At 42.7% G+C, this 15,000-nt stretch overlaps 1 protein-coding gene across 1 annotated transcript in view; it reads right to left on the bottom strand.

Annotated features, from left to right (window-relative positions):
* LRRC3 (leucine rich repeat containing 3) overlaps positions 1–15,000 on the bottom strand; it is a 97,121-nt gene that overhangs the window by 63,607 nt on the left and 18,514 nt on the right. The window lies entirely within an intron of this gene.

Here is a 15,000-nt window from a genome sequence, read left to right as displayed (position 1 = left end):
ACAGAGCAAACTGTTTGTTATTACATGGGAAAAAAAGGGTATATAGTCCAGCACCCAATTGTGGAAGAATCAGGATTTTTTTAAAAAAAACAACCTTTATTTCAAAAATAGATTAAAAATTCATATTGAATAAAAAAAACAAGTGCAGTATCAGATGCATGCACTGACGTGTTTCGAACTATAAAAGTTCTTACTCCTAGTATGAATGGAGTCTGCGCACCAAGTGGTTGCTTAAATGATGTAAGTAAAGGGGGATATCCTGGAGTAACAATAATTCAGAAAAAAACTCCGGAAAAAGGACTTAATATTCTCATAATTAATATATATATATATGAGTTAATATTCATCCCATTCGGGATTCTGCTGTTTAATTTCAAGATCCAGGAGGCTTCTTTAAACTTTAGAGTACGCGTTCTGTCACCTTCCCTTTTTGGAGGCAGACCTCTCTCAATCGCATTAACCTTCAAACTGCTAACATCTCCCTTATGTGAATGTAAGAAGTGTTTTGATGCACCAGATAGACTACGAGTAGTAATATTTTGGGCATCGTAGATGTGTTCAGAGATCCGTCTTTTTAAAGGACGAGTGGTACATCCCACATAATGCAGCATACACTTCTCACAGAAGATAACATAAACTACGTAAGTGCCGTTGCAGTTTATAAAGTCATAAATCAAGTACCCCCATTGATCATTAACGGACACACATTTTTTTGTATTCAGCATATAAGGACATAAACCACATATTTTTTGTCCACATCTGTACGATCCCTTCACAGAGAGCCAACTAGTAGATGCTCCTGCCCCAGTGTTAGTGTGAGCGCCATATTACCTATAGTAGTTTATGTTAACTCCTGTGAGAAGTGCATGCTGCAGTATGTGGGATGTACCACTCGCCCTTGTGGGATGTTCCACTCGGCGCACATGCGTACTAGGAGTAAGAACTTTCATAGTTCGAAACGCGTCAGTGCATGCATCTGATACAGCGCTTGTTTTTTTTAACCCAATATGAATTTTTTATCTATTTTTGAAATAAAGGTTGTTTTTTATAATTTTTTCCTGATTTTTCCACGACTGGGTGCTGGACTATATACCCTTTTTTTCCATCGTCTGGATTCCTTGTGGCTGATACAAGACTTCAATCCGTGCACTAACGGAGGATATCATCATGAATGAGTGAGTAAGCTGGATATACAGTACAGACCAAAAGTTTGGACACACCTTCTCATTTAAAGTTTTTTCTGTATTTTCATGACTATGAAAATTGTACATTCACACTGAAGGCATCAAAACTATGAATTAACACATGTGGAATTATATACTTAACAAAAAAGTGTGAAACAACTGAAAATATGTCTTATATTCTAGGTTCTTCAAAGTAGCCACCTTTTGCTTTGATGAATGCTTTGCACACTCTTGGCATTCTCTTGATGAGCTTCAAGAGGTAGTCACTGGAAATGGCCTCCTGCTGTCTCTGGGGGGGGCGCCGTGCAGCCTCCCGCTGTGTATAGATGGCGCCGTGCGGCCCCCCGCTGTGTATAGATGGCGCCGTGCGGCCCCCGCTGTGTATAGATGGCGCCGTGCGGCCCCCTGCTGTGTATACACTGTGTTCCAAATTATTATGCAAATAATATTTTCTCAGATTTTCCCAAATTACCTATATGAATTGCAGTCATTGTAATTTTCCAGTCAAATAACTATTAGAGTACAATTGAAAGGTTTTTGTACAAACTGCCTATGATAACAGTATATTTAAAAAAAAAAAAACAAACTCAAACTGCACTCAAAATGCATGTTCCAAATTATTATGCACAGCAGAGTTTTCAACCTTTTCATTTTAATAAAGAACAAAAAAATGGTCATTTTTGAAATTATAAGCATTAGCAGATTATTACAAACTGAAATCAAACAGTTTTCAACTCAAAACTTTATTCTAGGTGATGTTACATTTGCACATAGGACCCCTTGTTCGAAAGGAGCTTCTGAACTCTGTCGTCCATTGAATTTGTCAGGTTTTGGATGGTTTCTGCTTCAATTGTTTTGCATGAGGACAGAATACCCTCCCAGAGCTGTTGCTTAGATGTGAACTGCCTCCCACCATCATAGACACTCCTTTTGATGATGCTCCAGAGGTTCTCAATGGGGTTGAGGTCAGGGGAGCATGGGTGCCACACCATAAGTTTGTCCCCTTTTATGCTCATAGCAGCCAGAGATGCAGATGTGTTATGTGCAGCATGAGATGGGGCATTATCATGCATGAAATGATCTCGATGGTCCAGATGGATGGAGTGGAGGATGGCTGGTTGATGGACACCCCATGCAAACACGGCTACGGCGCTAACAAGGAGGAGGTGGAGTAATGTTTTGGGCTGGAATCATGGGGAGAGAGATTGTCGGCCCTTTTAGGATCCCTGAAGGGGTAAAGATGAACTCCATAATGTATGCTGAGTTTCTCAAACAGCACTTCCTTCCATGGTTCAAGAAGAAGAACCGTGCATTCCGCAGCAAGATCATTTTCATGCATGATAATGCCCCATCTCATGTTGCACATAACACATCTGCATCTCTGGCTGCTATGGGCATAAAAGGGGACAAACTTATGGTGTGGCACCCATGCTCCCCTGACCTCAACCCCATTGAGAACCTCTGGAGCATCATCAAAAGGAGTGTCTATGATGGCGGGAGGCAGTTCACATCTAAGCAACAGCTCTGGGAGGGTATTCTGTCCTCATGCAAAACAATTTAAGCAGAAACCATCCAAAACCTGACAAATTCAATGGACGAGAGAGTTCAGAAGCTCCTTTCGAATAAGGGGTCCTATGTGCAAATGTAACATCACCTAAAATAAAGTTTTGAGTTGAAAACTGTTTGATTTCAGTTTGTAATAACCTGCTAATGCTTATAATTTCAAAAATGGCCATTTTTTTGTTCTTTATTAAAATGAAAAGGTTGAAAACTCTGCTGTGCATAATAATTTGGAACATGCATTTTGAGTGCAGTTTGAGTTTTTTATTTTTTAAAAAATATACTGTTATCATAGGCAGTTTGTACAAAAACCTTTCAATTGTACTCTAATAGTTATTTGACTGGAAAATTACAATGACTGCAATTCATATAGGTAATTTGGGAAAATCTGAGAAAATATTATTTGCATAATAATTTAGAACACAGTGTAGATGGCTACGTGTGCTCAATATTGAGTCATACAATTAATGTAAGGCTATGTGCCCACGATACAGAAATGTTCCGGATTTTTTTTGAGCGTTTCTGCATCTCCCTGGCAGAAAAAACGCATGCGGATTTTACATGCGTTTTCCTGCCATGGACATGCGGATGTGAAGCGTTCTTCACTTGCATTTCCGCATGCGGGTTGACGAGCGCTTTCCAAGAGATTTTAGCATCACTTGGAAAGTGCTTGTCAACTTGGTCATACTATATAAATCCATGCAACCAGCATGGATTTATATAGTGTGACCGTAAAAGAATAGTAAAAAATAAAAAATATATACTTACCTTTTGATGGCCTGCCGACGTCAGCGGTCGCGTGACCCGTCACATGACTAATTGATGTCATGGCAGGTCCTTTTCAGACCATCGCGAGCTGCCGGCAAGCCAGGACGCATCGGATAAAGACACCGGGGGCCATCAGAAGGTAAGTATAATATTTATTTTTTATTTTATTCTTTTTTTACAGGTTCTATGGTACCCGGGTCCGGAGGAGAGTCTCCTGTCCTCCACACCCGGGTACCATCCGCACATTGAAACGCATGGATTCTGCATCTACAGATGCAGGGATGCGGATTCCATGCGTTCTAATGCAAGTCAATGGCGGCGAAAACGCCGCGCTTCCACAAAATAATTGGTAATGCTGCAGATTTTTCCGCAATGATAATCCGCAGCGGAAATTTCCACAGCATGTACACAGCACATGCGGATTATCATTGGGGAACATGGCAGGCCTTCTACCAAGCGATTTTTAAGCGTTTCTGCAGTGGAATTGCCGCTGTGGAAACGCTTAAAAAACGCATAGTGGGCACACAGCCTAAAAAAAAATATTATAATTAATATTGTGCCAAATTAATTTCACGTGAACTATCACATGATCTATCACAGGGGATCATGTGACATGTCACGTGATAAATCAGGTGTGTGTGTGGCGGGGCCCGCGCCTTCTAAACAGCCCGGGGCCCTTGCTACTCTTAATCCACCCCTGCTCATGGCTGTACTAGATCAAAAGGGTGCTTCTACTCAATACTGAGCAAAGGGTCTGAATACTTATGACCATGTGATATTTCCGTTTTTCTTTTTTAATAAATTTGCAAAAATTTCTACATTTCTGTTTTGTTCAGTCAAGATGGGTTGCAGAGTGTACTTTACTGAGAAAAAAAAAGAACTTTTAAAGGAGTCTGAATACTTTCCGTACCCACTGTATATAGTTTTAATTGTTAGTCATTACAGGTCTCACTCTGAAATGCCTTATAAATGAAAGGGGGTGTTACCAGTTTGAGAAATGCAGAACTAGAGAGCACACTGTTAGTCATTACATGTCTCACACTGGTAACACCCCCTTTCATTTATAATAAGCACTGGAAGCAGATTTTCAAGGAGATCTGTGTCCGGCTCATAGATCTTAACAGCTCATTTACATATTAAGAAAAATGTGGATTTCTCTAGAATAAGACAACATATTGCAGATATGAAAGTGTCATTTTATTCATGTTTCTATGGAATGTATGCCTATATAGATGGTTTAGGAGAGTTGATCCTACTAAGAGATTCTCTTTATGTGTGCCTGTTTGTGTCATCTAAAACAAGCGTCTTTTTACTTCTTGTATGACCTTGTATCTGTTATTTTCAAGTTATCTTTCACCAAATTTTTCATGTTGAACTGTACACAAGATGTAATAATGGTTGCAGAGTGGAATAAAACACTTAAAAAAAATTGCCATACTAGATATTAGAAATCAAAGTATTTAGCAGCTAATGAGTTAACCTTTTTAAGTCTAAGTGGGTGTTATTAGTCAGCTTACAGAGGGAGCAAGTACTTCTTCTATCTGCATGATGCTGACCAATCATAAGCAAGCAGCAACACTCAAAGGAAAAAAGAACACGCCCCCATCATCGCTTAGATCAGATTTCTCAGCATGTGAGATGTAAATTATACAGCTCTGATCTCATTATCTAACCTCCTGTATGAGTCAGTGTGGGGAGAGGGGCAGTGCAGTTGAGCTTAGCTGTGTCACATTACAAACCCTTTTATTAGCTCTCCAGATTAAGGACTGTGACAATAATCACACATGTATTTTGTCCTTGAGCAAATTGTAATCACTCTGCAGTCAGATCAGGGCTGTCATGTCTCACACAGGAGTAGCCTGGCTGTTCTGGACTACAGTGATGGCCAAAAGTTTTGAGAATGACACCAAAATTATATTTTCACATGATCTGCTGGCCTCCGGTTTTTATTAGTGTTTGTCTGATGTTTATATCACATACAGAAATATAATTGCAATCATATTATGAGTACCAATAGGTTATATTGACAGTTAGAATGAGTTAATGCAGCAAGTCAATATTTGCAGTGTTGCCCCTTCTTCTTCAAGACCTCTGTAATTCTCCCTGGCATGCTCTCAATCAACTTTTGGACCAAGTCCTGACTGATAGCAGTCCATTCTTGCATAATCATTGCTTGCATTTTGCCAGAATTTGTTGGTTTTTGTTTGTCCACCCGTCTCTTGATGATTGACCACAAGTTCTCAATGGGATTAAGATCTGGGGAGTTTCCAGGCCATGGACCCAAAATCTCTATGTTTTATTCCATGAGCCATTTAGTTATCACCTTTGCTTTATGGCAAGGTGCTCCATCATGCTGGAAAAGGCATTGTTGGGCACCAAACTGCTCTTGGACAGTTGGGAGAAGCTGCTCTTGGAGGACATTCTGGTACCATTCTTTATTCATGGCTGTGTTTTTAGGCAATATTGTGAGTGAGCCGATTCACTTGGCTGAGAAGCAACCCCACACATGAATGGTTTCAGGATGCTTTACAGTTGGCATGAGACAAGACTGGTGGTAGCGCTCACCTCTTCTTCTCCGAATAAGCTGTTTTCCAGATGTCCCAAACAATCGAAAAGGGGATTCATCAGAGAAAATGACTTTGCCCCAGTCCTCAGCAGTCCACTCCCTGTACCTTTTGCAGAATATCAGTCGGTCCCTGATGTTTTTTTCTGGAAAGAAGTGGCTTCTTCGCTGCCCTCCTTGAAACCAGCCCTTGCTCAGAGTCTCTGCCTCACAGTGCGTGCAGAAGCACTCACACCAGCCTGCTGCCATTCCTGAGCAAGCTCGGCACTGCTGGTAGTCCGATCCCGCAGCTGAAACAGTTTAAGATACGGTCCTGGCGCTTGCTGGTCTTTCTTGGGCACCCTGGAGTCTTTTTGACAACAATGGAAGCTCTCTCCTTGAAGTTCTTGATGATGCGATAGATTGTCGACTGAGGTGCAATCTTTGTAGCTGCGATACTCTTCCCTGTTAGGCCATTTTTGTGCAGTGCAATGATGGCTGCACGTGTTTCTTTAGAGATAACCATGGTTAACTGAAGAGAAACAATGATACCAAGAACCAGCCTCCTTTTAAAGTGTCCAGTGATGTCATTCTTACTTAATCATGACTGACTGATCGCCAGCCCTGTCCTCATCAACACCCACACCTGTGTTAATGGATCAATCACTAAAACGATGTTAGCAGCTCCTTTTAAGGCAGGACTGCAATGATGTTGAAATGTGTTTTGGGGGTTAAAGTTCATTTTCTGGGCAAATATTGACTTTGCAAGTACAGTAATTGCTGTTAAGCTGATCACTCTTTGACATTCAGGAGTATATGAAAATTGCTATTACAAAAAATGAAGCACTAAACTTTGGAAAAATTACTATTTGTCTCATTCTCAATACTTTTGGCCATGACTGTACTCCTATATGAGATGTAATTACAACCTGCTTTCATCTCACTGCAGAGTGAGAACCAATTTAGATCAAGAGACATCAGTGCTATACTGACATTCTGAGCTCTGAGTTATTTCTGGACAGGCAGTGTGGGGTATGGGCAATACAGCAGGGTTGAAAGGAGGAGAGCTGATAGAAGGGTTTGTAATGTGACACAGCTAAACTCAGCAGTGCTGCCCCTCTTCCCACATGAACCTTATCTGAAATATGTTAATCATCTGTGTTTTCTAATCATGCAGGAGGTTAGACCAAAAATCCAGGATTGTCTGATATTATACATCTCATACATTAAGAAACCTGCTCTAAGCTATTGTGGGAGTTTGTTCTTTTCTCCTTTGTTGCTGCCTGCTTATGATTGGTCAGCATCATATAGGGCAGAAGAAGTATATAGGGCAGAAGAATTAAACAGTGAAAACTGATTGATAACTTTTGTATAGTCCAAGTGTGTGTTAACTTATTAGGTGCCAAATATTTTGATTGCTAATATCGCTGCAACGTAGAGGCGAAATTAAAAAATGTTTTATTCCATTTTACAGCCACTATTACATCATGTGTCTAGTTCAACATGAAAAATGTGGTTCTTTTTAAGGGTAATTACATTGTCACTTTCCATGGAGTCCTGCACAAATTTCTTTCCAATCTGGTGTTCAACTACTAGCCTGTTCTTTAAAAATTCTAGTGTCAGCGTTGTCTCCTGCCTGGTCTCTACTTCATTAAAGAAGCACTTCCAGCATTTTTTACCCCTAATCCTTTTTATATATGTATGTAGAGTTGAGTATTGTAAACATATTTTAATATTGATTGCTATCTGTTTTGCAGCGGTGCTCCTGCCCTTTACTGTACCATGTGACCTCAAATACGAGGCGCTAATTTGAAGATGAGAAGTCACTTTCTTAATGTAAGTCTATAGAGCCTTGTTCTGATCTTAAATACTTCGATTGGGAAAGGAGCACTGCTCCATCCTGTAGATGCTGGGTAAGCTGGCAAAGCTGAAGACCAATCATGTGTTCCAGAAGAGGCCTGGCAAAGCACCGGAAACTGTATTCTGTTGCAGATTTCCACTCCCAGCAGAATTATCAACACTCACACATTTTGGGAGAATAAACTGTTTTATTTGTGTAAGCGTTCTTACCCATGATCACAACAATTGCGCTATGTGTACAGTGTCATGCTGTTGTTTTATGTGTAATGTGAATATTGACGCATCTTTTAAAACAATGTTACTGTACAATGTGAGTAGTGTATAGTGCAGGGTAAGCATTGGATTAAGAATATGACATAAAGTAGTGTAAAAATACATATTTGAGATTTAAGAAAAGAATATCAGTGACCAACATAACCACCCTTCTTTTTAATACCAGTCATAAACCTTCCAACCATGGAGTCTGTCACTTTCTTAATCTGTTACCAACCAATTTTTTGGGCAGCACCAACCACAACCTCCCTGACACTGATCAGAGATGGGTACTGTTTTCCTTTACTGTTAATTTCCCGTTTAAGAAGTGCCCACAAATTCTCAAATAGTTCAGCTCAAATGAGTAAGGGGCCATGTCATTATTCTTTCATCTTTAAAGGCTTTACTGGCAGCCAAGCAGTGGAGAGACTTCGATACTGCTATAGCGCATTGTCCTGCATAAAAATCATGATTTTCTAGAAAGATGAAGACTTTTTCCTGCACCACTCCTTGAAGAAAATGTTTTCTAAAATCTAACAGCAGGTTTGAGAGTTGATTTTGAGTCCATCTTCAACCCGAAAAGGTCCAACTAGCTCATCTTTATTAACAACAGCCCAAAGAAGTAGCCCACCTCCACCTTGCTGGCAACTGAGTCTGAGTAGAGGTCTGTGCTTGTTACTTATCCAGCCATAGGCCCGTTCCAGCAAGAGTCACGCTCATTTCATCAGTCTATAAAACCTTTGATAAATCTGTCTTCAGATATTTCTTGGCCCGGTCTTGACGTATCACCTTCTTGTTCAATGGTGGTCGGGTTTCAGCCTCCCTCACCTCGGCCATGTCTCTGAGCACTGGACACCTTGTACTTCTAGGCCTCTAGGGAGGTTGTAGTCCTGGAATATGACAGCACTGGAAAATAATGGCCTTCTGGTCCCTTCACCTTTGATTCCTCTCAAATCTTTGGCAGTCAATCTGCTTTGTTTTTTATCAGCACGTTTCCTATGACCCTGTTGATTATTTGCTACAAAACTTTAGATGGTTTTGTGATCACACCCCAATATTTTAGCAATTTCAAAAGTGCTGCATCCCTCTGTAAGACTTTTAATAATTTTTAACAAAGTCAATTAAATCTCTTTTTTGGCCCATTTTGCCTGAGGAATACAAGCAGCCTAATAAGTCTGCACACCTTGATAAAGAGGGTTTGTATCCTTAAGCCTCACCCTCCCTCATTACACAAATACTCAACATCTGATCTGCTTCATCCAATAAGCATTCACGTTTATACAGAGCGGAGTTGGAAAATCTGCATAAAAATGATGATGTGGTCAAAATACTCACTTGCCTAGTAATTGTGCACAATGGCCCCAATTTATCACTTGTGGGTTTTTTTAAGTCATGCTAAAACATATGGAATTGCTTGATTCCCCCCACAAAGCAGAAAACTAAAAAAAAAACAGGTGAGCACATATAAAATAGACTTAAAAGAGGTGCAAATAGAATAATGGATAGGGTGCAATCAAAATAAAGGCAGAACAAACAGAAAAACTGACCAGCACATCTGTGTCACCCAGGGGGAATATAGGGGACTCGGTACCCGGGCCTTTTACCTTGTTTAGGAGGTCACGGCAGTTGGCTCCCGGGCCCGTACTCTGGGTCTCTCTTTAAAAAAAGGGGTTTTAGTGTACAGTTTGTCTCGTGACGCCACCTGTGGTTTCTGGTAATGGTTACCAGCGCTGCTGCAGACCTCCGGGGGTGATGGGATGGCAGCTGGGATGTTTCTGCTCCCCACAGGCGGAGCGAACCCCCGGGGCAGTGTAGTTGCAGATGGTGATGCTGGGGAGAGATGGCCAGGTCAGGGGGAATGACGGACACGCACACAGGGGATTTGCTTCAGTACCTTTACTGGTGTAATGGCAGGTATGGTCCAGGGTACTTGCTAGGAAGGGTGCACTTCAGGACTTCTCCCCAGTGAGCGGGTATAAGGCCTCCTGATCCATGTCTCCCTCTCTCTAAGCTTCTAGCCAGCCTGGAACTTGGCCTAGCTTCTGTGTTGTGTTGCTCTCTCACTTGACCGCTTGGTAGTAGGACCTTTCTTTGGCAACCACTATCCCTGGATGCCAGGGCCTTCGTGGTTCCTAGTCCTGTTATTGCTGGTAGCTTCAGTAGTCCCTACTGGGTATAGAGGACCCTGTAGGCGTGGACCAGGTGTCCGGTTTGTGTCTTGGGGTGAGCCTATGATGCTCCTCTGCCCCCTCAACTCCTCTCTCCTTTCCTCTTTGCCTCCGGCCACACTCGGGGCCCTCAACTCAGAAGCAGACGTGCTGCATCTTCACTGCTCTCAGTGCCAGCACGCTCTCAGACTTTGACTGCCTAACTCCACCCTCCAGTATATATATCCCTAACAGGGCTCCTTGTGGTGGTATGAGGTGGAAGGGTGGAGGTGTTTGTTTGTAATGAGGGTCTCTTGTGGAGAAGTCAGTCCATGCACCCTTTTTGGGTCCTGTGGTACCTGTGAACAGCAGGGTGCTACACATCCAAACTAGTGTGTTCAGGTGCCAGCTAAGGCAATAATTCAGATTGTACAGATTGCAGCTCTGTTTTCTCTTAAAATAAAGGCGCAAAACACACAAAAGTAGACAAAAAATAGGAACAAAATCAATGAGGAATCGGGGCCACTGTGTATTGTGACAAGAAATTGTATTTTTAATCATCAAAACAAAAGCTGTTTCATGAACAAAGGCCTGTCTGTCTTGCAGTGTTTACGGCATTATTTATTGATTAGATTACTGCAGTTAAGGTAATACAAACTAAATATTGTAAAAAAGTGTTTTTTCCTCATAATTTGGGCAGGAGACCATACATTAATTGTAAACTTTTACTGATGAGCACATGTATCATTCTACACATAAAGTCATGTATTCTCACCCCAGTGTGCCCCCAGATTAGATATCATCATTCCACAGTGTAGGTGACACCGGCTGGCTGTGTGGATGTCACATGCAGCCAGCAGCCTCACTACAATTATTGCCAACTTGCATGAACAAATGTTCCAACTTCACTATCCTTCCCGCCTTTCCTCAGCTGCTAGATTCCCTTTGATAGATCATGTGATAGGTCGTGTGATTAACACACAGGCGCTGTGGTGCACATTGTTTCTCCTTATGTACTCCATGTATAGGGCTATACATAACATACCGTATTTTTCGGACCATAAGATGCACTTTTTTCCTCCAAAATTTTGGCGGAAAATGGGGGGTGAGTCTTATGGTCCAAATGTTGGGGGTGTGTGTATATTTATGTGTGGTGGGGGGGGGGCTGTATCGGTGGAGGAGCGGGGAACAGGAGGCAGCAGCCGCCTACTGCAGCCTACACTGTCCCCGTTGCTAAAGAAAATGAATATTCATGCTCCTTAATAGCGGTATACAGTGTAGCCACGCTGCGGCTGCTGCTGCTGACGTCTATCTCCTGTGCCCGCTGTTAAAGGACATGAATATTCAACCTCTCTCCACGCCCATGGGTGTGGGGAGGGGGTGAATATTCATGCCCTTTAATAAGCGGGCACAGGAGATAGCCGGCAGCAGCAGCCGCAGCGCGGCTCCGCTGTGTGCCAGCTATGAAGGAGAGTGAAGTCTCTGCTCCCCGCGCACACAGTCCCGGAGTGGGGAGCAGTGACTTCCGGCAGCTGATCTCTCCTTGTGAGCTGCGCATGGCAATGACGTCATGCGCGGCTCATATGGAGAGATCAGTGCAGGCAGACCAGACGCAGCGCTGGAGGAGAGAAGAAAGGTGAGTAGAAGTGTTTATTTTTTTTTTAATGTGCAGCCTGATGGGGATTAGGAGTGCCATGCATACCAGGACAGGGATTAGTGGTGCCATGCATACCAGGACAGGGATGAGGGGTGCCATGCATACCAGGACAGGGATGAGGGGTGCCATGCATACCAGGACAGGGATGAGGGGTGCCATGCATACCAGGACAAGGATGAGGGGTGCCATGCATACCAGGACAGGTATGAGGGGTGCCATGCATACCAGGATAGGTATGAGGGGTGCCATGCATACCAGGATGGAGGGATGCCAGGTATACCAGGATGGGGATGGGGACCACATATAAAAGAAAGGGGGGCGGCATATATAACAGGATGGGGGATATTGTCAGAATTGGGGGACATTACCCCTATACCAGTGTCAGCAGAAGACCCCCCTCCCCCTTAAAAGTGCACCATGACCACATTTTTTGCTTACATTTTTTTATTTTTTTTTCCTCCTCTAAAACCTAGGTGCGTGTTATGGTCCGGTGTGTCTTATAGTCCGAAAAATACGGTAATGCTATACACAACAGAGCATGGGTGGGAAATTAATTTTCCAGAGGGGCACATGAAAGACAGTGACTGTTGTGGAGGGTTGAATCAATAGACTGAAATGAATTCTGCTCAATATTAATATTAACATATTCATTTTAATTATTTTTTATTAACCCTTTCACCAGAAGCTTGTTTTCACCTTCCTAACCAGGCCAATTTTTTTAATTCTAACCAGTGTCACTTTATGAGGTAATAACTCTGGAATGCTTCAACAGATCCCAGTGATTCTGAGATTGTTTTTTCGTGAAATATTGTACGTCACGATAGTGGGAAAATTTGTTTGATATGACTTGTGTTTATTTGTGAAAAAAAAATAATCGGAAATTGGGTAGAAAATTTTGCAATTTTCAAACTTAATTTTTATGGCCTTAAGTCAGAGCGTTACCGTATTTTTCGGACTATAAGACGCACTTTTTTTCCTCCAAAATTTTGGAGAAAAGTAGGGGGTGCGTCTTATAGTCCAGATAATACATTCCGGCTGTGGATGGTGGGGTGGTTGAGGGGTGTGGCGGCGGAGGAGCGGGTCATAGGTAGTAGTTGGCTGCTGCAGCTATCTCTTGTGCCCGCTGCTAAAGAAAATGGAAATTCACTCCTCTCCACGCCCATGGGAGTGGAGAGGAGTGAATATTAATTTTCTTTAATGGCGCGCACAGTGTGAGTCGCAGTTGCCGCCTTCCTGCTTTCTTGCTCGGCAGCAATCCTGTGTGCCCGCTATTAAAGAGCATGAATATTCACTCCTCCCCTCTCCCATGGGCATGGAGAGGAATGAATATTCATTCTCTTTAACAGTGGGCACAAGTGATCACTGAGCCACAGCGGAGACTGACAGTTTGCATGCTATTAAAGAAAATGAATATTCACTCCTCTTCATGCCCATAGTCCCAGGCTTGGAGAGGAGTGAATATTCCAGCAGCTGACCTCTCTGTGTGGGGGCACATGGCAGCGACGTCATGCACTGATTACAGGTTGAGATCAGCTGCTGACCTGGCAGAACAGGACGCAGCGCTGGAGCAGAGAGAAGGAAGGAGAGTAGAATTGTCTATTTGGCTAATCGTTACTCGGACGCTTCCGCTCTGTGCCAGTCATTTCACTGGCTGCCCATACATTAGAGGATCCTCTTTAAATTGCTTGTTCTCACCCACAATGCTCTCCACAACGCAGCACCCACCTACATCTCTTCTTTCATTTCTGTTTATTGGCCTACCCATTCTCTACTCTCTGCAAGCGATTTTCGACTAACATCCGCACTAATCTGTACCTCCCACTCCCGGCTCCAAAACTTCTCCCGAGCTGCACCTGTTCTTTGGAATGCTCTACCCCAAGAAATTAGGATGAACCACAATTTACACAGTTTTAGGGGCTCCCTAAAAACACACCTGTCTAGGGTGGCCTTTCACATTCCCTAATCAAAGTCCTTTCATATTTTTGTAGCCCATTCATTATTTCTCCAAACATAAGTCTCCACCAAACTCCACCGCACCCAAAAGCACTACAGATACTGGCTGGTGATGAGCTCATGAAGCCTTTATCTGTCCCTCATCCCCTCAAGATGGCTGGACCTTCATTGTAAATAAGCCCCTGTACTTTGTGTCATGCTCACCTCATTGTAGATTGTAAGCTCTTACGCGCAGGGTCGTCATTATTTTTGCTTTAATTATTGTACTATCTTTAGCTATGTTACTTATGGCTGTTGTATATGAACCTCTGAATTGTAAAGTACTGTGGAATATGTAGGCGCTATATAAATAAAGATTATTATTATTGTGTTTTTTTTTTTTTTTTCATGTGTGCAGTGATGGGGGGCCATGCATACCAGGATGGGGATGGGGGCCATGCATATCAGGATGAGGATGGGGGACCATGCTTACCAGGATGGGGATGGGGAGGCCATGGATACCAGGATGGGGGGCCATATATACCAGGATGGGGAGGAGGGGGTCATGCATACTAGGATGGGGATGAAGGGGCCATGCATAACACGATGAGTATGAGGGGACCATGCATACCAGGATGGGGATGAGGGAGCCATATATACCAGGATGGGGATGAGGGAGCCATATATACCAGGATGGGGATGAGGGAGCCATATATACCAGATCATGAGACCATGCATACTGGGATGGGCATGAGGGGACCATCCATACAGGGATGGGGATGAGAGGGCTATGCATACCATGATGGGGATGAGAGTGCCATATATACCAGAATGGGGATGAGATGGCCATGCATACCAGGATTGGGATGAGGAGCCATGTATACCAGGATTAGGATGGGTTCCATGCATACTAGGATTAGGATGGGGGTCATATATATATATATGTATATATATATATATATATATATATATATACAGGGTGGTCCAAAAGTAGGTGGACAGAAAGCGTAATAAGGTTATGAAGGGGGAGATTTATTAAACATGGTGTAAAGTGAAACTGGCTCAGTTGCCCTTAGCAACCAATCAGATTCCACTTTT

The sequence above is a fragment of the Phyllobates terribilis genome, unplaced genomic scaffold (assembly GCF_046119375.1).
Source record: "Phyllobates terribilis strain yellow unplaced genomic scaffold, ASM4611937v1 Scaffold_9__5_contigs__length_417890890, whole genome shotgun sequence".
NCBI classification, from domain to species: Eukaryota; Metazoa; Chordata; class Amphibia; order Anura; family Dendrobatidae; genus Phyllobates; species Phyllobates terribilis.
This window is presented reverse-complemented; position numbering and strand designations above follow the sequence as displayed.